The 26,591-nt window shown below is 37.9% G+C and overlaps 1 pseudogene; it reads left to right on the top strand.

Moving 5' to 3' along the window:
- Positions 1-6,280: 6,280 nt before the first annotated feature.
- Positions 6,281-10,667, top strand: LOC144283832 (synaptotagmin-17 pseudogene; annotated as a pseudogene).
- Positions 10,668-26,591: the final 15,924 nt, after the last annotated feature.

Below are 26,591 nucleotides of genomic sequence, written 5' to 3'. Positions count from 1 at the left end.
AATTCTAAATGTCTATACATACATCTAATAACAGTTTCAATGTACATGAAAGACAAACTATTAGACAGAAAGAACAAATAGACAAATCCATAATTATAGTTGGAGATTTTATCACCTCTTTCAATGTTTGATAGAGCAAGTATACAGGAAATCAAAAGGATATAGAAGACCTAACAGCACATTGGTCCTAACTGTAATGTATTTAATACTCAACCAACAAAAACATACAATGCATTCTTTGCAAATAAACGTGGAACATTGACCAATATAGACCATATGATGGACCTGAAAAAACGTCTCAATAGACTTGTACCTATTGAAGTCATATGAATTATATTCTCTAAGCACAACAAATTAATCTGGAAATCAATAATCAATATCTGGAAAATCCCCAAATATTTGGAAATCAAACATCACATTTCTAAACAACCAATGAGTCAAAGAAGAATTCAAAAGGAAAATTAGAAACTATTTTGAACTGAGAGAGAATAAAAATACAACATATCAAAAAATGTGCCTGTTGTTAAGGTAGTGCTCAGGGGAAAATTTATACTTCAAATGCTAAAAGAGAAAGAAAGAAGGCCTCAAATCAATGATCTAAGTTTCCACCTTAATAAACAAGGAAAAGAAAAAAGAAAAAATTAATCCTAAATTTAGCAAAGCAGAAAATAATAAAGGAAATTTAAAAATCAATGAAACAAAATATAAAAATAACAGAGGGCCATCAATGAACTCAAAACTGGATCAAAGAAATTGATAAACCTCTAGCCAGATTGATCAAGAATAAAGAAAGGACACAATTTGCTAAAATCAGTAATAAAAATAAGGATATCACTAAAGACCCTACAGGCATTAAAAATGATAATAAGTGAATATTGTCAACATCTTTATGTTAATAAATATCATAACAACAAATAACAACTTAGGTGAAATAGAAATTACTGAAAATACACATACTACTCTAAAAGAAATAATAATCTGAACACCTATAATCAAGAAATTGAATTTTTCATTAAAAACCTTCTCATACAGGATGCCTGGGTGGCTCATTGGTTGAGCACCTGCTTTTGGCTCAGGGCCTGATCCCAGGGTCCTGAGATGAAGTCCTGCATCTGTGCTCCCTGTGGGGTGCCTGCTTCTCCCTCTGTGTCTCTGCTTCTCTTGGTCTCTCATGAATAAATAAATAAAACTTAAAAAACAAAACAAAAAAAACCTCCTCATACAAAAATACCCAGCCCCAAACGGCTTCACTGGAAAATTCCACCACATACTTAAAAAAGGAATATCAATTCTACATAAATTCTTCTAAGAAAGGAAGAGAACACTTCCCAACTTGTTCTATGAGGCCAGAATTACCTTGCTACTAAAATCAGAATGTTATAAGAAAACTATACCGGGGATCCCTGGGTGGTTCAGCGGTTTAGCGTCTGCCTTTGGCCCAGGGCGCGATCCTGGAGTCCCGGGATCGAGTCCCACGTCGGGCTCCCTGTGTGGAGTCTGCTTCTCCCTCTGCCTGTGTCTCTGCCTCTCTCTCTATGTCTATAATGAATAAATAAAATCTTAAAAAAAAAAAAAAGAAAGAAAGAAAACTATACCAATAGCCCTTAAGACATCGATGCAAACATTCTTTGAAAATTTTTTAACAAATTGAATTCATCAATACATGAGAAAGATAATACATTATGACCAAATATTAATTCCAGGAATGCAAAGATGATTTAACATGTGAAAATCAATGTAATCCTTACAGTAGAGGAAAGAATAACATGTATGATCTCAATACATGAAAAAAATCATTTGACAAAATTTAACTGTAATTCATGATTTAAAAAAATTAAACTTTCAGCAAGCTAAGGATTAGAGGGAAAATTCTCTAAATAATATGAAGTATCTATAAAAAACCCACAACTAATATCATCCTTCATGCTTTACTCATAAGGGTTGGAACAAGGCAAAAATACCTCCCTCACTACATCTAGTCAGCATTGTACTGGTGGTGCTAGCTCATGCGGTAAAACAAGAAACAAAAATAAAATGTCTGCTGATTGGAATGGAAGAAGTAAAATTTCCTTATTTGCAGGATACATAATTGTCTATGCAGAATATACCAAAAGAAAATACTAAGTGAGTTTTGCAAGACTGCAGATAACAAGGTCAACACAGAAAATCAATTGCATATCTTATACCCTATTATAATTGAAAATTTTGTAATAGGCCATTTACAAAACCACAAAATCATGAAAAAATAAAATTCAATTTAAGAAAAATTATGCAAGACTTACAAGCTAAAAGTGACAAAGTAATGCCGAGAGAAATTAAAAATCTTAATAAGTGGAGAGATATACCATAGGTTAGAAGACTAATTAAGATGTCAATTCTCCCCAATCCATAAATTTAATGTGATCACATTCAAAATTCCAGTAGTCACTTTTGTGAAAACTGGAAAGCCTATCCTAAAATGTATATGAAATGGCAAAGGAACTCGGATAGCCCAAAATATTGACAGAGAACAAAGTTGAGGATTTACTCAACTGGACTTTAAAGCTTACATCCAAGGTATAATAATCAAAGCAGTGTGGTATTGGTATAAAGATAGATAGATATAGAGATCAATAGCATACAATAGAGACCCCGGAAGTAAAACCGTGCATCTGTCTGGTCAGCTCATTTTAAGAAAGATTCCAATGCAATTCAGTAGGGAAAGACATTACCGTCAAGAAATAATGTTTAAACAATTGAATATCCAAATGCAAAAAGAAAAACAATAATGAATCTCAACCCTTGCATCATACCACATGTAAAAATTGACTCAAATGAATCATAAACTTGGGCCTGAGAGCTAAAACTATCAAGCTTTAAGAAAAAAAAATAAAAAAAATAAAAATCTTAGCAACTCTGAATTCAGCAAAAATTAAATAGATTTCATAAATAACCCCCCAAAAGCATGGGATATAAAAGAAAAAAATTAACGAATTTGACTTCATTGAAATTTAAACTTTTGACCTTTAAAAGACACCATTAACAATAAAGAATTTTTACAATAATAAGACAAATAACCTGACTAAAAAATATAAATGGACAAAAGATTATAGCTTCCCAAAATAAAGTATACAAAGGGCAAACGAGCCTGTGAAAGTATGCTTATCATTCATCATTACAGAAATGCAAACTAAAACCACAATGAGGTATCTTTACGCACTCACTAAAAGAGCTAGAATTTAAAAGCCTAAGAATACCAATTATTGACAAGTACGTGGACACCTGGAGCTCTCTTACACTGTTCCTGAGAATGAACACTGGAAAACAGCATGATTTCTTTAAAAGTAATACACATCCCTCCCCTACACCCAGAGATTCTATTCCTAGGTATTTATCCAAGACATATGGGAACATTAATTGACACTTGTATTCAAAAATCAGATTTATTCATAATATTCCCAAACTGGAAAGAATCTAAACTTTCATCAATATCTGAAAGACCACAACAAATGTGATCCAAGTATGCCCCACTTTTCAAAACTGTGCCTCATAACACTTTGTTTTTATGAAGCAGCTGTATTATTACCTGACTTCTTGAACTGAAAGAAATCTGAAGAGGATGTACACTTTTATGACAAAAAGCAAAAATCGTGTTCAGCGTTGGTTTTGCAGCAGCCCTTATAAGAGACAGCTGGTGGGAGCATCAGCATCTCGGCATCAAGTTCCTGAGCTTTGACCTGTGTCTGGTGCTTTATCTCGATTTATTTTGTGCATGTATTGGCAGGATGTGTCCGAAGGGATCAGAAAAGTCCAAGAGGTGATTTTTTTGGGGTCTGAGAATGCTCAAAATTTTGTCCATATAAATTAATCACAATTGCCTCTTTGTTCTTATGCCATTTTGGCTTACAAAAGGTCTCATAGATGGTCATGGAAACCTGTACATACCTATAATGAAATACAGTGCAGCAATAAGAAGGAATGAACGACTGATTAAAAGCAGTAACATGAATAAATCTCAAGAACATCTTGCCAAAAGCATCCACCAGAAAATACTACATATCTTATAATTTCGTTCATGTAAAATTCTAGAAAAACCACAATTATGGTAAAAATTATGGAAAAAAAAGAGGTCCATATCTACCAAGAACCAGGAGTCAGGAATAAGAGATAGACTTAATTTTTTTTAAAGTTTATTTTATTTTAGAGAGAGCGAGAGAGCAGATGGGGCTGAGGGGGAGAGAATCCCAAGCCGACTAGTGCTAGATTTCACCACCCTGAGATCACAACCTGATCTGAAACCAAGAGTCGGATGCTCAAGATTGATTTTAAAGGCATGTAGATCAACTGTTTAAGGTGATGAAAATATCCTGATTACCATAGAGGTTACGCAACTGTACATAATTATCAAAACTCAATGATTTTTACACATAAATTAATAAATTTTATTGGTTGTGAATTACACTTCAATCATGTTGATTTTTTTAAAAGTCCAGAAAAAAGCGCCTACAGCTGTAGTGATTTGTCAATGGAAATTTTTTTTGTTGAAATTTAATGTCATTGAAATCCTCTTACCCATGAAAATGTAACCCTTTACATTTAATAAGTTACATGCAATGACACATGATATGCTAATGAAACTGTATTTGAAATACAGATCATTCTAAGGAGTCACGGTAACAATACAAAGTGTCATTGAGGATATAGAGTAACTACAACTCTCACTCCACTGCTGTGGGAGTTGTACCAAATTGGCACAGCAGCTCTGGAAAATTCTTCTAAGTTATCTATTAACCTTAAAGATAAACATACTTTATGACCCAATAGTTTCACATGTAAGTTTGTATGTAATAAAAATAATCTCTTCAGGGTGCCTGGGTGCCTCAGTCAGTTGAGTATCTGACTCTTGATTTTGGCTTAGGTTGTTATCTCAGAGTCCTGGGATGGAGCCCTGCATCGGGCTACCTGGTCAGAGGGGAATGTGCTTGAGGATTCTCTCTCTATTTATATCCCTCTGCCCCTCCTTGTCTCTCTCTGAAATAAATAAATAAATTTTTGAAAAATAAGCTCCTTTGTCCATCAAATAAAATATATAAGAATTTCATAGATGCTTTATTCATAAAACCCCCAAACCCCCAAACTCATGAAATGTCTAAAAGCAAAATATAAATAGTTGTAGTGTGCTCACAAAATGGAATACTATTCAGCAATAAAAAAATAAATGACTGCTACCCACAACAATATAGATAAATGTCATAAACAGTGTTGAGCAAAAAAAAGCCAGACCCCAATTCCATTCAAAGTAAGTTAGGAATAAACAAAATGAATCTAAGTTGGTAGAAGTCAGAATGATGCTATCTTTGGTGGAGAATATTATCTAGAAGGGGGCATGAGGGAGCCTTCTGGAGTGCTGAAAACATTCTTTCTTGGTCTGTAATATGGTTATATACACACTTGTAATGTAAAAATTCTTTACATCACACACTTAAAATTGGTGCATTTTTTGTGTGAATTATACCATAATGCAAAAGTTTTTGAAAGTTTAAAACATGCTTTAAAATTTTATGAAAAAGAGAAAAAAATCATAGTCTTAGACTGCTAAATATTATTCTAGTTCCATGGATAAGGAGCTGAAGGAAGAATGCTTTTGGAACATTCTCTTTGTAAAAATCCCTCTGGAGGGTGTTAGGGAATTCCCAGCAGCAGATCAGGGGAGCCTGAAAGCCATAACAGAAAAAAAAATGTGTTTTATTAAATTAAAATGTCAATGCTTTCCTGATTTCTCCAATAGTTATTTCTTTTTAGTTTCCCATAAGGATTGACAGTGGATATCTGTTGACTTGGCCTGACTAGGAATCAGCAGATTATCCTTCAAGTCCCTCTGCTTCTGAGTAGTGGTGCATACTCAGAGGGGTCAGTTATCCTGTGATTTCAGATTATCAATCGACAAAAATATTTTTACTAGCAGTAGTAAGTACATCTCCTAATAGCTCCTGAATAATTGTTATAAACTGCCTACTGTGCTGGCAACTTTGCACACAGTGTCTCCAATGTTGTGTGGTAGGTCTTACTACAGAGAGGCAATGTAAGAGTATGTTCTCTGGGGTCAGATTCCCTGAGTTAAAAACCTGGTTCTGCTTCTTTTCAAATGTATAATCTTGGGCCCTTATCTATTCATCTGTAAAATAAGAATAAAAAAATATCTTTCTCTCAAGATTCATATTAAAGCATTGAGAATATGCCCAGCGCATACTAACAGCTCTACATGTATTTGCTAAATAAAATGAGAGAAGTCACTTTAAAGATGAAAAAATGCAAGCTCACAGTGACAATAATATGCCCCGAGGGTGAGGCAAGGAGAGTGTTACCCAGGGGCAGACAAGGAGGGGGTGCATTACATGCTGGGCATTTTTTTTTTTTTTTTTTTTTTTTTAGAAAAAGAGGAAGAAGGCCATCTGGATGGCTCAACTGGTTAAGTCTCCTACTCTTGATTTCACCTCTGGTCATGATCTCAGGATTATGAGATGGAGAAATGGAGCCCCCTGTTGGGTTCCATGCTGGGTGTGGAACCTGCTTAAGATTCTCTCTCTCCTTCTACCTCTGCCTTCCTCTGCCCACCCCCACGCACATGCACATGCTCACTCTCTCTCTCTCTCGAAAGAAAGAAAGAAAGAAAGAAAGAAAGAAAGAAAGAAAGAAGAAAGAAAAAAGAAGAGGAAGAAGAAGAGTGAGACTTTTTATTACCACCATGCCCTGATATTTCAAATCAATATCAGAGATAAAACACTCTCCCACTGTTCCCGCAGGCACGGTGGACAGCCCTACATTGAGGTTTAGAAAAATCCCTGAGTGACACAACTACAGATCACTGAGCTGCAATTCAAACCCATATCCATCAAATTTCAAAGTCTGTACCAACTGAACCCCTTCTAAGGGCCATTTTTGTTCGTGGAATACATTTTTTTGAAACTCAAATCTTCTCTATATGATATCCATATCATCTTCTTCGAAACATTTTTTAGTCAAGAAATTAATAGTAGTACCTACCATGTCCTGGGTTTGGGGTTCTGTTCTAGCCACTGGGCATACAGCAGTGAACAAGGCAGTGTCCTCTCTCTCTTAGAGCTTACATTCTAGTAGGGTGACACAGAAAATAAATAAACGAATGCACTATTTTCAGATGACAATATGTCAATGAGGAAATAAACCAGGCCGATGGGCCAAAACTCTGCTGTCCAGCATAGTAACCTTTAGCCACATGTGGCTATTGAATATTTAAAATGTGATTAGCAGAGCACCTGGGTGTCTCAGTCTCTTAGGTGACTAATTCTTGATTTCAGCTCAGATCATGATCTCAGGGTGGTGAGGTTGAGCCCCACCGTGGATTCCAGGCTGAACAGTGCATTTGCTGAAGATTCCCTCTCTCTTTTTCCCTCTCCTTCTGCCCCTCCCTCATCCCCACTCTCACTCTCTCTCCCTAAAATAAATAAATAACCAAACAAATAAAATGTGATTACCTCAAATTGAATTACGATGTAAATGTAATCTACTTTGGATTTGTAATCCACATATGGATTTCAAAGATTTAGTACTAAAGAGAGTGTGAAATATCTCATGAATAATTTTTATGTATTTATTCATGTAGTTAAGACCCAAGAGTATTTTATGTACAAAACAACATATTTACCATGTCCAGTGTTCTTTAATATTTTCTATAGTGTAGATTTGCTGGTGATGAATTCTCCCAGAATGTGTTCTTCTGAAAAAGTCTTTATTTCTGTTTTGTGTTATTTTTTAAAGATTATTTATTTATTTGAGAGAGAGAGAATGAATAAGCAGGGAGAGTGGCAAACCAAGAGAGAGAAGCAGACTCCCCGCTGAGCAGGGAGCCTGACACAGGGCTGAATTCCAGGACCCCTGGATCACAACCTGAGCTAAAGGCAAATGCTCAACCCACTGAGCCACCCAGGTGCTCCTATTTTATATTTATTTTATTTTATTTTATTTTATTTTATTTTATTTTATTTTATTTTATTTTATTTTATTATTTTATTTTATTTTATTATTTTATTTTTTGAAGATTTTAATTTTGAGTAATCTTTATACCTGGCATGGGGTTCAAATTTACAACCCAGAGATCAAGAGTCACATGTTCCACTGACTAAGGCAGCCAGGCACCCCTCTTTAATTTTTTAAAGTTATTTCCACTGAGAAGCACCTGCACCACTGGGTGGCTCAATAGGTTAAGCGTCTGCCTTGGGCTCAGGTCATGATCCCAGGGTCCTGGGATCCAGTCCCATGTTGGGCTCTCTGCTCAGTGGGGAGCCTAATTCTCCCTCTCCCTCTGCTGCTCCCCCTGCTTGTGCTCTCTCTCTGTCAAATAAGTAATTAAGTAATTTTTAAAGAAAAGGCTGCGTTCACTGACTAGAGAATTCAGAGTTAGTGGCTTTTGTTCTTTTAGCACATTGAAGATGTCATTCTATTGTCTCCTGGCCTACATTGTTCCTGATTAGAAATCTATAGGCCCATATCTTTTATTTTGTATGTAATGTGTATTCCTTTTCTCAGGGTGATTTCACAATCTACTTTTTGTCATGAGTTTTCACAACTTTTATTATAATATGTGAGATTTCCCTTGCTCTACCTGCTTGGGGTTCTGCTGAGCATCTTGAATATATGGATTGACAGTTTTCCTCAGATTTGCAATAAATGTTGCCAGTGTGTTTTTCAAATACTTATCTCTTTTTTTTCCTCTCCCCTTTTTATGAAACCCTGACACATACGCTGACACTTCATATTGTCGCCCAGCCAGGAAAGCTCTGTTCATTGGGTCTTTTTACCCTGTGTGTTTCAGTTTGCACAGTTTCCATTGCAATGCTTTCAAATTTAGTGCTTTTTCTTTCCTTCTTAGTGTCTAATCAGTTGTTAATCCTCCCAGTGAAATTTTCCATTTTGGGTATTGTTTCATTTCCAGAAATTCCATTTTTTTAAATCCCTCATTCCTCTCTTCATTAGGCTTATGTTTCCCTTTAAATCCTTCAAGATACTTAAATTTGCTGCTTTAAGATCCTTGTCTACTAATGCCATTACCTTCATCATTGTTTATCTTGTGTGTAGTCCGTGATTGATGCTCCTCCTTGTAGTCGCATGTTTTTCCCTACTTCTTTATTTGTCCAATTTGTGCATTTTGCAATGTTGAGTGCTGGATTTTTTTTTAATATACATTCCTGCTCATTCCAGCCAGGGCAGCGCCCCGGGGTGGGGGGGTGCTTTGGGCACCCCAGCTCCTGCAACCTGGGAGGCGGCCCCGACTCTTGGAGCCGGAACGCAGGGACAGATGGACTTGCAGGCACTGCTGTCAGAAGTGCGAGGAGTCCAGCTATTGCCAGTCAAGTGAGGATGAAGTTGAAATTCTGGGACCTCTCCCTGCCCAGACTCCTCCCTGGCTGGTGGCCAGCTGGAGCAGTGACAAGGACCGGGACTCTGTCCACACAGCTGGTGAAATCCCTCTGACCCCTTGGACCAACTCCCCAGATCGAAGATGCTCGTCCTCAGCTCAGATACGTCTAAGTCTACGTACAGCCTGACCTGGAGGATTTCAAGTCTCACATCCAGACCACCAGCCACTTACTGATATTAAACCCATCGAGTTTGGCGTTCTCTGCACCAAAAAAGGAACCCATCCAGCCCTCGGTGCTCAGATGGACCTATACCCCAGACAACTACTTCAGAAAGTTCAAGCCCCAGCTGTACTCCCTCGACTCCAACAGCAACGATGTGGACTTCCTAACAGACGAGGAAGTCTTGTCCAAGGACCAGCTGGACATGCTGTGCCTCAGCACCCAGTATGACCTGCCGCACAGCCACCTGACGGTCTGGGTGATCGAGGCCAGGGACCTGCCACTGCCCATCTCCCATGACTGCTGGTGCCAGGACATGGCCCACTGGAGCCCCTTTGTCAAGATCTGTCTCCTGCCAGACCAGAGGAACTCTAAGCAGACGGGGGTCAAGTGCAAGACCCAGAAGCCTGTGTTTGAGGGGCGTTACACCATAGAGATCCCCCTCCTTGAAGCTCAGAGGAGGCCCCTGCTGCTAACCATGGTGAATTTTGATAAATTTTCCCACCATTGTGTCACTGGGAAGGTGTCGGTGCCTCTGTGCCAGGTTGACCTGGTGGAAGGCGGGCCTTGGTGGAAGGCGCTGGTCCCCAGATCTCAGAATGAAGTGGAGCTGGGGGAGCTGCTTCTGTCGCTGAATTCTCTCCCAAGTGCTGGGAGACTGAATGTGGATGTCATTGGAGCCAAGTCATGTTTTCAGACCGATGTGAGCCAAGGTTCAGACCCCTTTGTGAAAATCCAGCTGGTACCTGGACTCAAGCTTGTGAAAACAAAGAAGACATCCTTCTTAAGAGGCACAATCGATCCCTTCTACAATGAATCCTTCAGCTTCAAAGTTCCCCAAGAAGAACTTGAAAATGCCAGCTCGGTGTTTACAGTGTTTGGCCACAACATGAAAAGCAGCAATGACTTCATTGGAAGACTTGTCATCGGCCAGTACTCCTCGGGCCCCTCTGAATCCAGCCACTGGTGGCAGATGCTCAACACTCACCGACCGCCCTGGAGCAGTGGCACAGCCTGAGGTCCCCGGGTGAGTGTGACCACGTGTCTCCCGCCTCGCTGGAGGTGACCTGAGGGATGCAGGGAAAGCAGCTTTCCTTTGTTGGGAAAAAAAAAAAAAAAGAAGAAGAAAATTTAAGACAGAAATATATATATATATGTGTGTGTGTGTATATATATATATATATATTCCTTTAAAAGATATTAGACTTTATTTGGGCAGGCACTTAAATTACTTGTTATTCAGTCTGAGTTTTTTCAAAGTTTTCTTATAAGCTTTTTTTAGAGCAGGTTTTGCACATCCTTGACTCTAGAGCTAGCTTATTTTCTCTCGGAAGACATGACCCTCCACTGTCACCACTGAATTCCTCTGGGTTTCAACAAAGACTCTACTCTGGGTGACCAGAACTCAGACATGTCCCAGCCCTGTGTGTTCCAGAAACTCCTCCGTTTACAGTCCTGTGGTTATTCTCTGCCCAGCCAGCCTCATGGACTTTCACCCATCACAGCTGTGGTTTAGTACCCAACGTCCTACTCAAGGGGAGTATGTATAAAATACTCCAGACAGTTCCCTCCGCCCTGGTACGCTGACCCTCAAATTCCAGACACTTTACTCTTCCAAAATTCCAGCCTCTGTCTCCTGCCTGCACTGCAATCTGAAAAGTGCCTCCAGACAGAAAGCCCAGATGCACAAAAAGTCCACGTCGTTTGCTGCTCCCCTTCTCTCCTGAATCATAGTCCTGCGCTGCCTCTTGCCTAATGTGCAAAAACAGTTACCCCCGAGGCTTCGTCCAGTTACCTCATTGTTTACCGCGAGATGGTGCTCCCCTCATGGTGACTCCATAATGACCAGAGGCAGAAGTAAGCCTGTATGAAATATGACAGTTTATAAAAATAAAGATGTTTTATTTACTTAAAATTTTTTTAATGTTTTATTTTTAAAAAGGAAATGAATTCCAAGGGCGTCTCATCATAAGAAACGTCTAATTTAGTATACTGGTTTTCAAACTTGGTTGCAACTTGGAACAACCCAGAGTTTCCGATTTAAATGGTCTGGGATGTCACTTAAGCATCAGAAATGTTTAAAACCCCCTTGATCATTCTACTCTGCAGCCAAGCTTGAGAATCACTGAGTCTACACTGTGGAGAGGTGGGTGGAACGTATATGTGAGTGTAGGGGTGCAGGGCTGCACACATGACTGAGTATACATGTATACATGGAATACACCTTCCATCTGGCTCTCTGGATCAGTAGCTCTCAAACATTATTGTTGGAGAAACCCTGCTCAGGTTAAATGCCTAGCAAAGGATATTTTTCCAGTATAGGATGTGCCTAGCTAGGCCTAAGGAAAAAGTAGAGAATGCTGCTCAGGTGGTTAGGGGCCACTAAGAGCAGCTGTTTATGAGTAAGGGCCTATATTTCATGGATCAACCATTTGATCATCCTGTTCATTAACATGAGTCAGAGTGGCTACACCAGAATCTGACCAGTTAAGGCATATGTTTGGAATGCCAGGGCACAGAGGAGAGCTCATGTCTCTCTCCTCTACTGTCCAGTTCCTTAAGTTTTTCAGACCAAAACCACCATGTAAAGGAATATTGAGGGTTAATCTATCTACTGAATCAGAGATTGAATCGAAAAACTTCATACCCTAAGCTGAATTTTCTTCTCTGTATATATTCAAAAAGAATGAAAATATGGAGAAAATATACATTCACTGAGAGCCAGGTATTTCATACATGTCAGCTCAGTAATAGCACCAACCACCTGAGGGAATAGGATAGCCTCATTGTAAAGAAGAAACCAAGGAAAGCTTTAGAACCTGCTCTCTCATGATTTTATTCCATTAGCACAGAGGAAAAATATAACTGATGAAAGTATATCTGCCCTCAATGAAGCAGATGAGCCTGCCTACATCCAGCCTAGTGCCTCTTTGCTCCTCATGGAATCCCAGAGGCTCCTGAATAGAACTGCCAGGGCTCCACTGAGCACATACTATGAAAACTATTTACAGATAAGGATCATTCCAAGTTTCATGTCCTGTGACCCTGCTGTTACAGCATCTTGCCCAGGTTAGGCAGCCAATTAATGTTTATAGAGTGTGACTTTTTCTTTCTTCGTCTCACAGAGGGATCTCTCCCAGCTGAAGATACTAGCCCCTTAATTTTACCAATGAAAACTCATTCAGTCTGGAATTATACAAAGGACATAGGCATTGGACAGAGCCAGCTTCAAATCCCAGAACCAACTATTTCTAGCTACGTGAATGTGGGCATGTTACATAAAAATCTCTAAAATTCATTTATCCCATTTATGAAAGGAGAATGAAAACATAGTGTCTGGGTCACTCAAGGTAACAACAGGACACTGATGACATCCCACATTTGGTAAATGATGAGAACTTAATACAAGGACTATTCACAAAGGTGTGGGCAGGGTTTAGGGGAACCCATAGTGTGGAGCAATTATGGCATTCAGCCTGGGGGCAGAGGGGTGGTGCAGAGTTACTTGCACTTAGCTGTATGGAGAAGAGTGCCTAACAAAAGTGAATGTTCTAGGGGAGGGATGTAGCCAAGGCAGAGTGACCTAGAGAAGTAAATACCCTAACCTCACTCTCTTCTCACCTTCCAATCGCATGTCACTGCCTCACATTAACCAAACCCAACAGGAAGATAGAGGACAAAGGAGAAGGATAGAGAAAGTAAAGAATAGAACTTAGGGGGAGGCACATTAATAGAGTACAGGGCTGTGAGATTTAAATGAAATAGCCAGGCTGCAGTGGGTACTGAGTGTGTGGCAGCTCATTTCTCTTCCCTCTGGCACTTAGCTCCTTCCTCTTAGGTCATGTCTCCTGTCATTTTTCTCTTCCTCTGAATCTCCTCCCCTTCCCCCTGGCCCTAGTCTAATTCTTCCCAGAGGTCTGGCTCCAACCTTAACCACCCAGCCTTTACTACCTCCATCTGTTCTCGACATACTTGCCATTCTTGAAGAATTGTAATATCACATTCTTTTATCTGGAGGGCAGTCTATTTCTGGCTAAAACCCTTTCCCCCTCTACCCTGAAAATATCCACAATTGAAGTAAATGGGGAAATGGATGAATTCTGGCAACACAGAGTAAATAACACCCTTATTAAAACTTGTACTTTACTACGTGGACACAAGACTATTGCCACAGTTTTAACTTGTTCAGTTGTCTGATGTTTAGGCCAAAAAGATTAGCACCAGCAAAGAGAAAAGAAAAAACAACAACAAGAAGAAAGGAGAAGAGAAAGAAAGGGTCTGCAACCATGGTAGGAAAGATGATTAAGATCCAGACTAAGAGAAAAGAAAGAGACAGAAGAAATAAACAGAAGTCCCAAGGACATTCATGAGCAAAATAAAGATGTTCCAGTCCTTAAACAAAGATAAAATTATGTCCAAATTTGGCTAGTTAAAAATGCAGAGGGGCACCTGGGTCGCTCAATGGTTGAGCACCACCTTTGGCTCAGGGCATGATCTTCGGGGTCCTGGGATTGAGTCCCGCATCAGGGTCTCTGCAGGAAGCCTATTTCTCCATCTGCCTGTGTCTCTGCCTCTCTCTGTGTGACTCTCATGAATAAATAAATAAATAATTTTAAATGCAGGATATAATATAATGTTTGACTATATGATTTCTCTCAAAAAAATCAAAATTATATTGAAATCCACAGAAATATTGCCTAAATTGCCTGGAAAATTCACTCATGTCACATACTTCATAGTAAAGATAATTAAAGTGTTATTATGCTGTCTACATTGGTCATTATTATTTCTTATTTTGATCCTTTCTCCTTTGCTTTTGAGTGTAGAGTCCAAAGATTGACATCTTTGGGTCCCTCTGAGGCTACCATGGAGGTGGACACATGGTCAGTCTTCTTCATAGCAGAGGAATAAACAACTATTGAATCAGGCAAACTTGAGTTCACATCCCATCACTAAATAATATCAGTTAAGTCTGAATATGATTACTTGCAGATTGGCCCAACTGAAGGACAGGACAAGGGAGTAGAGAAGATAAAAATTGTTTCAAAACATGCCTTTTTGTAATGCACAAGTTACCTTCACTATACATGGATTCATTTGATAAACCATTATTGGAAGTCTTCTATTATCACAAGGGCATCCCTAGCATTTAGAAAGGATCTGGCAAGACAAATACCACAACATTTTCAAAAAGCAGTTAGGTCTTTATTCCCTGCCTGTCACAAATGGAAATCAATCAATAATAGATCATGAACAAAAAGGAGGAGAAGAAGAAAAAAGAAAGAGAGAGAGAAAGAAAGAAAGCAAAGAAAAGTAGGTTATGGTACATAGGAGTCACTTAATAAGCGTTCAGGTACCAGAGGTTTAAAGACAAATATGGGTCACTGTTATCTAAAGGTCTTTGGAAAGCAATGAGAAAGTGATTGGATTACCTCCATCCTTCTTTGTCACCCAGAGTCTTAAATACCTCCTCATCTCTCCTTTTATGCAATGTTAAGTGTGGATCCAAATGCTCCAAGACTCCTAGTCTGAGCTACTGGCTATTTATCAACATAATTCAGGGTTTTGTCTTCCTATTGGTAGGCCTGGTTTATCCTACTAATATATGTTGAGTCACTTCCTATCAGTGTTAAGTTGTGTGATCATATCCAAACCTCATGAAATAACATGCCATAAGAGATCATATTATTCCCAGTTTTACTGAACAGAAAATTAAGGCCTAGAGAAGTCAAATAATTTTTCAAAAGTCATATAACTAGAAATAATGGAACCAAGATTCCAACCAAACATCTGCTTTTCAGATACTCTAATTTTCATATCTCAGCCATAATGAAACAAATAAACTAGCTTCCCAGAGAACTTCTGAGCTTGGGGTCCAGGCATGACCCTTAGGGTATAAGCCTGGCTTCCAAAATTTATTCAGTTTGTTTTAGTCCAGATGCCAAAAAAGGTGACTAAAAGAATTGTGGCCAGAGCAGAGTTTATAAAGGTATTTGCAACAAATCAAATCCCAAGGGTGGGCGTCTACTCTAACGGAAAACAGAATTCAGACACCTGGTGTTTAGATCCAGTTGTATCAATTAACGTTAGATGGTGCTACAACTATTTACTTATTATTTTTCTATAATAAATTTATTTTTTATTGGTGTTCAATTTACCAACATACAGAATAACATCCAGTGCTCATCCCGTCAAGTCTATTTACTTATATTTGTTAGGAAGCTCTGATGACATAATGTAGAAAAAAATCACAATAACCACAAAATTAATTATTGTATTTTAAAAAGAAAGAAGAAAAGAAATATGATAGAAGTTTAAATAAGGTACTGTTTAGCCTTTTAGGAAAACATTTGGTGGAAGCAGTATTTTATACCATTGATTACAATGAGAGTTTTCATCTGTCTTTGGTTTCCATTTGTTCTGGCCTTTTTTTTTTTCTATCACTCATTAACATGAATCATTAAGGCCTACTTCAAGGTCCTGCACAAACTTGTGTATTCAGTAGGATCACAACTGTGTTAAAAAAAATAAATGATTTATTTAAAAAGAAGAAACTGGAAGGAAATACACTCCTCAAATTCTAGCATTGATTATCACTGAGTGATGAGTTTTCTTTTCATAAGAGCATTCTTTTCATAATGAACACATATTATTTTCCGAGTGAAAAAATAATACCTGCTTATTTTACGTCCTGTTAATACTCATTCAAATATGTGCTGTGAAAAAACAACAATGAAGTAATTGAACAAGTAAAGAGTGTCTCAGAAAGCTCTTATCCATAAATATGATCTACTTAGAAATAAATCAAAAATGAAAGGGAAAAAATTATTCTGCCAAATGTACTCATAATTTTTATAACTATGACTTTGTTTCTGGAGTGGTACTGATTCTCGAATGTGAAGGCAGGGACTTCTCCATAGGATACTTCAACATTGTACAATTTCTCAAATTATTACCCACCTAGAATTGTGACAGAACAGAATAATCCATAATCAGCACAAGCTATGAGCTATTTAGTAGAAACACCTGACCATATCTACCCTAGCCTGGGTTTTCTTGTGGGTGGCTATTCATTGAGCTGGACATGAAGGTAGAAGAGCACATGTTTGAAAGCTCTATGTACATATTCCATTTTCTTGGAATATAGGAAAGCATCCACAGTCCAGTCATGCGGACCAGGTTCAAGGTGCACTCTAACCCCTTACATGTACACACTACTGCTTTAAATACTCACATCAATTGATGCCCAGTCCTGTTGAAGGTTGGCTGAGGTTCTCTATCACTCCTTCATCAACTTCAAATATTTGTTCAGCTGCTACCTTCTAGTTTAAGCCATTTTTCCAGGAAAAAAAAGGAGAAGTATTTATATTTAAACCTAATTATCAAATGTTCTGGATGCTGCAATGGCCTATGTGAAATAGACCCAAAGTATGGGTAGTCACATGTGACTGGGAACACGTTTCAGTGATGCCACCATATTTGTAAACAATTCACCACCCAACTGGAAATTTAGGGTCAACTCATCATTACTTTATGAGATATAAAAATGTTTCATAAACACTGGTCATTTTTTTGCTGCTTGGTAATAAGTTTATTACTTGCCCTCTAACTCTCTTGTTTCCTGATAGAATATCTTTTCTCAGCAACTGTTTTGAACAAAGCACTGTCATCTGTTGTGGTAAAGAGAAGAATTAAGGCTAATCTGCTGGTACTTCTATCTTTGCTTCAACCTCCTAAGGGAATGTGAAGCATGTGTGATTCCTCTTTTAGAACATTTGCTTTACATGTCATTGCTATAGTGTACTGCCATCATTCCTTAATAATGACAAAGATATGAAAATTTTTAAATACTCCTCATAATTTCTCATGGAAAGAGAAAGATTATAAGATTATAACCCATTATGTTTATGATGTAGAGATATTACAGATACCCAAGCCATGTCTACATTTTTTATTCATTCTACAAACATGTCAAATACTGGGGAGTTAAATCCCTGGAGGGTGAGTCTTGACCAATGAAAGACATGAGACAGAAAGGAATCTTGTCATTTCCAGTTCAGGAAGATCCTGAACTCATCTCTTCCCAAGGACATCTATAGCTAAGTATGAAACAATTTCCTCTGAGAAGAAAAACAGCAAAAAGCTAACAGAATAACCCCTTTACATCGGGCAAATGAGAAAGAAACCACATTAAATTGGGTAGATAGGACTGAGACACAAGGGAAAAAAAGAAAAGAAAAAGAAAATGGAGAAACAAACAAAAAAAAAAGGCACTTGTTTCCTTTTTTTCCTTTTTTGGCAATGCCATCTTTGTACTCCTCAACTGCCCTGCTTCAGCCAGTGGGCACCATCTTTGCACTCTCCCTCTGCCATACTCTAGAGCACCACTATCTCCCAGAGGGGAGTACACATACACCAGGGTCTGATGCCCTGGTTTTTACACATGGTGACCTTGTTTTTGCAACTGCCATTGAGGAAACACCCCTTGATCACCTGGCTTTTGACCTCAGGAGGGTTTGCACTCTTGGCTCTCATGGGACTGTAACATTGGAGACACAGTTCTGGGTAGACTACCACTTCCAGGGCACTGGAAATACAATGCTTAGGAATACATTTAACCAAGGAGGTGAAAGAGCTATACAATATAAATTATAAGACATTGATAAAAGAAAGTGAAGAAGTTATAAATAAATAGAAAGATATTCTGTGCTCATGGATTGGAAGAATTAATATTGTTAAAATGTCTATTCTGCCCAAAGCAATCTACAGATTCAATGTAGCCCCTATCAAAATTCCAATGGCATTCTTTTTTGTAAAGACCTGGAACAAAGAATTCTAAAATTTGTATAGAATTGCAAAAGACCCCAAATAGCCAAAATAATCTTGAAGAAGAAAAACAAAACTAGAGGTATCACATTTCCTGATTTCAAACTATATTACAAATCTATAGTAATCAAAACGGTAGGATATAAACACAAAAACAGACACATAGATCAATAGAACAGAATAGAGAGCCCAGAAATAAGCTCATGCATATATGACCAATTAATTTATAGAAAAGGAGCTAAGAATATATAATGGTGAAATGGCAATCTCTTTAAATTGTTCTGGGAAAACTGGACAGTCACAAGCAAAAGATCGAAGCTTGACCATATCTTACACCATACCCAAAGATTAACTCAAGATGGTTTAAATACTTGAATGTAAGATGTGAAACTATAAAAATCCTAGAATAAAACATAGTAAACCCCTTGATATTGATCTTAGCAATGATTTTTTGGGTTTGACACCAAAAAACAAAGGCTATGAAAGCAAAAATCAACAAATGAGACTATGTTAAACTAAAAATCTTCTGCACATCAAAGGAAACCATCAACAAGATGAAAAGGACTAAATGGGAGAAAGTATTTGCAAATCATGTGTCCAATGAGGAGTTAATCTCCAAAATATATAAAGAACCCATACAACTCAACAGCAAAAATACCAATCTGATTAAAAAATGGGCAGAAGGTCTGGATAGGCATCTTTCCAAAGAAGATATACAAAATACAGATGGCCAACAAGTACATAAAAAAGTACTCAGCACCACTAATCATCAGGAAATTCAATAAAACCAAATAGCTATAATCAAAAAGACAAGAAATAAGCATTAGCAAGGATATGGAGAGAAGGGAATTCTTATGCACTATTGGCAGAAAGGTAAATTTATGCTGCCACTGTGGAAAACAATATGAAGATTCCTCAAAAAATTAAAAATAGAACTGCCATATGATCTAGCACTTGTACTTTTGGGTGTTTATTTGAAGAAAAGGAAAACACTAACTTGAAAAGATATATTCATCCCATGTCCATTGCAGCATTATTTACAATAGCCAAGATATGGAAAAACCTAAGCATCTGTCAATGGATGAATGGACAAGAAAATTGTGGTATGTATTTGTATGTGTGTGTTTCTCTGTGTGTGTATATGAATATTCAGTCATTTGTGACAACATGTACGGATCTAGAGTGCATTATGCTAAGTGAAATAAATCAGACATAGAAAGACAAATTCCATATAATCTCTCTTATATGTGGAACCTGGAAAAAAAACAGCTCATAGATACAAAGATCACATTGGTGTTTACCAAAAGCAGGGCATGGGAGCTGGGAAAAATGTATGAAGGCACTCAAAAGGTACAAACTTCCAGTGATAAAATAAATAAGTCACGGGGATGTCATGTACAGTATGGAGACTATAATTAATAATATGGCATTGCATTTTGAACGTTGCTAAGCATGTACCTTGCAACTTCTTACCACGAGGAAAAGACAGTCTGTCACTATATACGGTGATGAATGTTAACTAGACTTATTGTGGTGATCTTTCCACAGTGCATACAAATATTAAATCATAATGCTGTACATCTGAAACTAATATAATCTTGTATGAAAATTATACATCAATAAAAAAAGAAGGAAGGCATCTTCACTAAATTTATTCCACAAACACATAGTAAGCACCTACTATATTTTGGGCACTGTACCTGCTTAATGATATTACATGGGCCTTTCACATATGCCAGTTAGTCCTGTTTCTTTTTATGGTAAAAGACTTTTTTCTTCCTTCATCCTGGAAGCTACTTAAAAACTGGAGTCATGGGATCCCTGGGTGGCACAGCGGTTTGGCGCCTGCCTTTGGCCCAGGGCGCGATCCTGGAGACCCGGGATCGAATCCCACATCGGGCTTCCGGTGCATGGAGCCTGCTTCTCTCTCTGCCTGTGTCTCTGCCTCTCTCTCTTTCTCTCTCTGTGACTATCATAAATAAATAAAAAAAATTAAAAAAAAAACTGGAGTCAATGGGAATAAAATAAATGGGTTTCCATGCACAATATCTTTCCAAAACAGTCATTTGTCTTAGTGATAGCAAGTCTTGGAAATCTTGCTGGAAGCTACATGACTCTTCTAAATTACACAAAATCTCATCTTCCCATAATGATAGTATCAGGTGAAGAAATCTTTGGGATCAAGAGGATTACAAGGGTCAGGACATTTTTTAAAACTAAGAACCAACATAAAGATGCCAAATTTCCAATTTTTTGTTTCTAATAAGAGCATTCAAAAGTAAACTCAAAGTACTATTACACAATTTCATAGTATAAAGAACACCTTAACCCCAAAGGAAGGAAATTATCTCATAATTCTAGAATTCTGTTATAAACTTAACGTTATAAAAAACTCATTAAATATTATCTTCTCATTTCACTTCCACGCTGGTTGCCCTGATACTAGACCTTTCAGTAAGGTCTTAAACATGAGCTTTGTCATAGACTCTGTTTTCTAAGAAATCTATGCTTACGCTGTGCCGTTCTTTTATCCTCATTTTAGAGGTTAAGATAAATGAGACTCAAGCAGGTTTATCCAAGATTATAAAGCCAGCAAACTGCATCACTGGGGTGCAACTCCAACTGGTCAAATATGTCTGATTATTCTGCAATTTTTCATTGTTCCAATTTATATCTTCTGATAATATAAAATCATTTAACTTAAAATAATGGCTTATAAATATCTCTTTGCTTGGTGGTTGTGAATTTTGTGAGAAGTATCAGGCATATCTGGTGTATCTATGTTAAAATCAAATGTGTTAAGATTAAAAATAAGAAAAATTAGGGCAGATGCCTAACTCATATTTAGTTTCTCCTTCTTCCTTAGTAAAAGAGCCAAGAAATATTTTATTTGGGATATCTGCATATTTTTCGGCTTCCTTTACAGCTAAAGGTAGCTAAGTGATTGAGGAGATATAATTGGAAATCACTAGAAAAGAATTCTGGGAAAGCTCTCTAAAAGGAAACTCACTCAGCTAACATGTGCTCCTGACCTTTCACCTTTTTTCTTCATTCCACCTAGATGGAACTTGATGCTGGAAAAGGAGCATTCATCTTGCAATGCTAAATAACATTTTGCAAATGTAAACCACATGCCAAGCAATCCCTAACTGATCAATGATACAGATTTGCCTTTTAAAAAAAGGGAATTGTCAATAGATATAAATAGGACACTGCCTATGGTAGAAAAATGGAACCAGGGAGGAAGAAAAGAAAATTGTGCATATGAGTGACTAAAAGATCAAGAGACGGACTAGATGGTAGGTATTAAAAGCTGAAAACACACAACCTCAGCTATCACTGTCTAGATTGAATTAACATGGGCTTCTGAGTCCACGGGCAGAGGAGGCTTCCACCCAGCTTAAACCTAACGGGACAGCATGAATCAACTGATCATACTCTTCAACTGTATGTAATACTCCTTCTGTTCAACTGATGTAAAGTAGGTTGAACCAAATCTAGATTAAGCTGACGTGAAATGCAAAGACTGAGTCTGAAGTTACCAATGAAGATAACAGAGTGGGTGGGATCAAAAGCTGACAGAAATCAGGGCTCCGTCAGGCTTTCTTTAGTCGTTCAGGCTTTAGTTGATTCTTCACTCATTTATTCAATAAACCTATGCTGAGTGCCTGGCATGTTCTAGCAAAAGATGGAGATCCTCAAATACTGTCAAAACATGAGTTTCAAAAAGTTAAAAACATGACTCACATGATCAATGTATTTACCTAATTTAATATAGTATGATCAATTTATTAATTAACATAGAATAATGAATTTATTTGACTAATTTAAGAGGGAATCAGAAGAAGCGTAAACCATTATCAAAGAGCATATGAGGAACTGAGAATTTATAGGGATTAAGGAAAGAATATTCAAGTCAAATTGCTAAGTTAGATATAAAATGAATAAACTGTCCTCTGCTGTTAAATTTCGCTATTTGACAAAAATCTTCAAGTTAAAATGTAACATCACAGAATCAGGGCCCTGATCCACAAAAAAAAAAAAAAAGAATTATGAAACACAGGCATTTTCTCCTCAATTATTGAGTAGTCCTTGGGTAGGTCCAGAATGACACTGAAAGGACATGCAGTCCTCTTTGCCTTGTTTCTAAGTATCAGATAATTTTGAAAACAAAAAGCAGATTCTAAGGCTGGTCTACTACATTTTCCAATTTCAGGAAAGGAAAGAAAAGAGAGATTAAAAAAAATGAAGTCTTCGGTATAAATATACACCTGGAACTTGCATAAAACACTTCATTTAACTCATACCACCTGAACAAAGTGATGATTATTAAGCAAAGTTTGAAGATGAAAAAATTGAGGGGCACTTGGGTGGCTCAGTGATTGAGTGTCTGCCTTCAGCTTGGGTTGTGATCCCGGAGTCCTGGGATTGAGTCCAGCATCAGGCTACCTGCGGGGAGTCTGCTTCTCCCTCTGCCTATGTCTCTGCCTCTCTCTCTCTCTGTACTTCCATGAATAAATAAATAAAATCTTTAAAAAAGAAAAAATTGAGACCGAAAGCATTGAAATCACCCAATAAGAGGAGCCAGTTGCCTCAAATCCATACATGTCTGTTCCAACCTTCAAGTTCTTTCCACCAGGCCACATGGCCCCTCATGAAATTACCAATTTGTGAAGTCCATCACTCCTTGGTTAACCGGACAATATTTATTGACCTCCTGCCACACACTCAGCAACAAACTAAATATTCAGTCTCAGGGCAGCCCCGGTGGTGTAGCAGTTTGGCACCACCTGCAGCCCGGGGTGTGATCCTGGAGACCCGGGATCGAGTCCTGCGTCGGGCTCCCTGCATGGAGCCTGCTTCTCCCTCTGCCTGTGTCTTTGCCTCTGTGTGTGTGTGTGTCTCTATAAATAAATAAATAAATAAATAAATAAATAAATAAATAAATAAATAAAATATTTAAATAAACAAACACCGAGCCCCAGACCTTCACGTTAGCCAGCTGACACCACAAGAATTAACCACTGATATAATTTTTAAAAGGTGGGGGGCACCTTTTAAAAGGGGGCAGAAATATAAAGTGCTTCCTTTTTCTTTTTAGAAGCATGTTCCTCTTTCTGCCATTGCAGTGCAGACACCTGCCCCAGCGGCCTCTGCCTCTTGCTCCCTCATCTTCCCCTTCCCAAGCCACTTCATTCCTGACCTCAGAGCTGCAGAGCTTTCCTTGTAAGTCAGACAGACACCTCACACACTTGAGTCAAAGGTTTCAGATGCCTGAATGACTAGCAGCTGCTGGGGGGAAACCTGAGCCAGGAGCCCTTTCAAGCAGCCGCCTCACAGATGCCCCTTCCCTCCGGTGGTGGGTGCAGGGGTGCAGGCTGGGCCAGGGCTGGCCAGAGTCAGCCCAGGCTAGAGCTCGGCTTTCACTTAGGACACACGTCTCAGGAAGCTGTTCCCTATTGCAAAATGTCACAGCTACGTGGCCAGTGTGAGCCTAACTCAGGAGGCTCTCTGGGTGGTCAGCCACCACAAATTGCATCACTGGTGCAACAGAGCCCAAAGGCAGGCTCCAGGTGTGGAAGAGGTCCCTTTGTCACTTAAGGGGAATGCAAAACAGCAAGGGCATGTACCTTTACAACTCATGTAGACTTTCCTTACTTCCTTCGAAACTGGTAAAATGCATTTCCTGCCTCTGAGCTGCAATGATGTGATTGTGCAATGCTTGAGTGACAGGCCATAAAATTTTAGACCTGTAAGGACCATTGAGAGAGACAGAGAGGAAGGAAGGAAGGAAGGAAAGAAGGAAAGAAAGAAAAAAAAGAAAGGAAGGAAGGAAGGAAGGAAGGAAGGAAGGAAGGAAGGAAGGAAGAAAGGAAGGAAGGAAGAGAGAGAGAGAAAGAAAGAAAGAAAGGAAGGAAGGAAGGAAGGAAGGAAGGAAGGAAGGAAGGAAGGAAGGAAGGAAGGAAGGAAGAAAGAAAGAAAGAAAGAAAGAAAGAAAGAAAGAAAGAAAGAAAGAAAGAAAGAAAAAGAAAGAAGGAAAGAAACATAACTACTGAGGCGATGGCTGTATTGATTAGCCTCATTGTACTGATTATTTCATCAAGTTGTACACCTTAAATATTTACAATTATCACTTGCTCATTATATCTCCCACCTTCTTCCTCAATCAGCCACTGCCAAACTGTTTTTTTCCCCCCCAGGGGCATAAGTGAAATCTCTCAAACCACAGCTTGATAGTTCCTCTTTCCTCTTGTTCTGTGTTTTTGGAGATGGCATGAGATTGGTCAGTATCCACCCAAGTATAACTCACTGCAAACATTTAAGCGCAGACTTCTCTTCTGTAAATATCCTCACCCCCGTGTCTAGAATTACATTGCTGTTCTAGGTGAGCCACCAAGTCGGCCAAGAATCCCGTCTCACTGTGTTCCCTGTGTGTGTCTAAAACAGGAGGCTCTAACTAACCTGTAGGAAAAGGCCTGACAGGGCCAGGTCCACTCTTACAATTCCTGGAACAAAGGGTAGGAGACGAAGGGAGGCCCATGTGCCATATAGCAATATATTTTAAAGTGTATAATAAGATAATAAACTTTGTTAAGCAACATTCCTTCTTCCATCTCGGAACAGTATAACTTCATAATGCCAAAATTGAAAAATATTCCTGATACTGTTTATTTTAAAATGGCTGAAGTTCAATATAACATCAAAGATAAATGAATTTAATTCAAGCAGGGATGTTCTGTTGCTAAACTGCCCATGTGACAATGAGTTCTAAACCAAAGACCCACAATTTGTAAATTATTATTGTTTTTGTAAAAGTATTTTCTAGCCTTATTTCAACACATCATTAATTACATTGTTAAAGACTTTTCACATAAAGCTATACTGATAGCAAAGCCATATTAGACAGACTTCCTTGAGTCATTGTTATTGTTAGCTGGTTTTTTTTTAATTAACTTCAATTTACAGAAATTTTTTTCTTCTTGGGCAATAGCAATTATCAACAAATTCTTTAAGCAATACCTAGATTCAGAAATTAAAATTTTACATATTATGTTGAGACACTTGAATGTGGTCACATATAATAAATTATCTTTACAAAAATGACATAAAGTATCTTAATTTTATCACATAAGGTAGAATTGCATTGTAATTTTATCATCTCCTTATGAAATAGTCAAATTCATAAGATCTGTGTTTCCTTTAGCTATTCTAGTGAATCTCATGTGTTATCTAAATTTAATTTAGTTGCTTTAATAGTGTTTAGTCATTATTCTCAGCCTATGTCTGAGAATAGTTATGACATTAGTCCTGGTATGTGTTTCATCAAGATGTCTCTCCTTTGACTAGATCCAGAAAACACTGCATATAATCTCTGAATTGTTCCCAGTGTCATTACTATGAGCATTGTGGAGACCATTTTCCTAGTAATAAATTCCAATTATGTACCTTACAAGACACACAAAATGTTTCTGTGTTTTGGCCAACATTCTACTTTGCGCACATTTCCCCTTACCCACCAAGTTTATGCCATTATCCTGCACCTTTCCTTGGTGATCTTTTAATTATTATATAAGTTGAATATGGTTTTTTGTTAAATTGCATTACATATTTTTATAAAAATAAACTACTTGCAATCTTAGCTATAGTATCAATCTAATTGGCAATGTGAGTATCAGTTTCACACTCCATATTTGGTAAATCTAGACCAGGGGTGTCCACCAGAATTTTCTGCAATGATGGAGATGTTCTATATTTGAACTGTCCAACATGGCAACCACACAGCACATGTGGCTATTGCGCACTTGAAATGTGGCAAGTGCGACCAAGAACCTACACTTTTAATTTTGTTTAATTTCAGCTTATTTAAATTCAAATAGCCACATGAGACTACCATATTGGATAGTATAGATCTTGACCTACATAAAAACAAATTTAAAAGTAATTTGAATTTTTCATATTACAAAATATTTCTCAGTTGCCAATGTCGTGCTAATTTATAATTTATGAATACCTCTTTGTCCTTATTGGACAACCTCTTTCATTATGCAAAATCTATTGACTTCATGCTGAGATGAAGGATTTATAAATTAATTTATCTCTTACTTAAGAGTTTTGCTACTCAAATTATTCCCGTGCTGTGATATAGTATCCATCTCCACTGCATTGTCC

The sequence above is a fragment of the Canis aureus genome, chromosome 14 (assembly GCF_053574225.1).
Source record: "Canis aureus isolate CA01 chromosome 14, VMU_Caureus_v.1.0, whole genome shotgun sequence".
Classification (NCBI taxonomy): Eukaryota; Metazoa; Chordata; class Mammalia; order Carnivora; family Canidae; genus Canis; species Canis aureus.
This window is presented reverse-complemented; position numbering and strand designations above follow the sequence as displayed.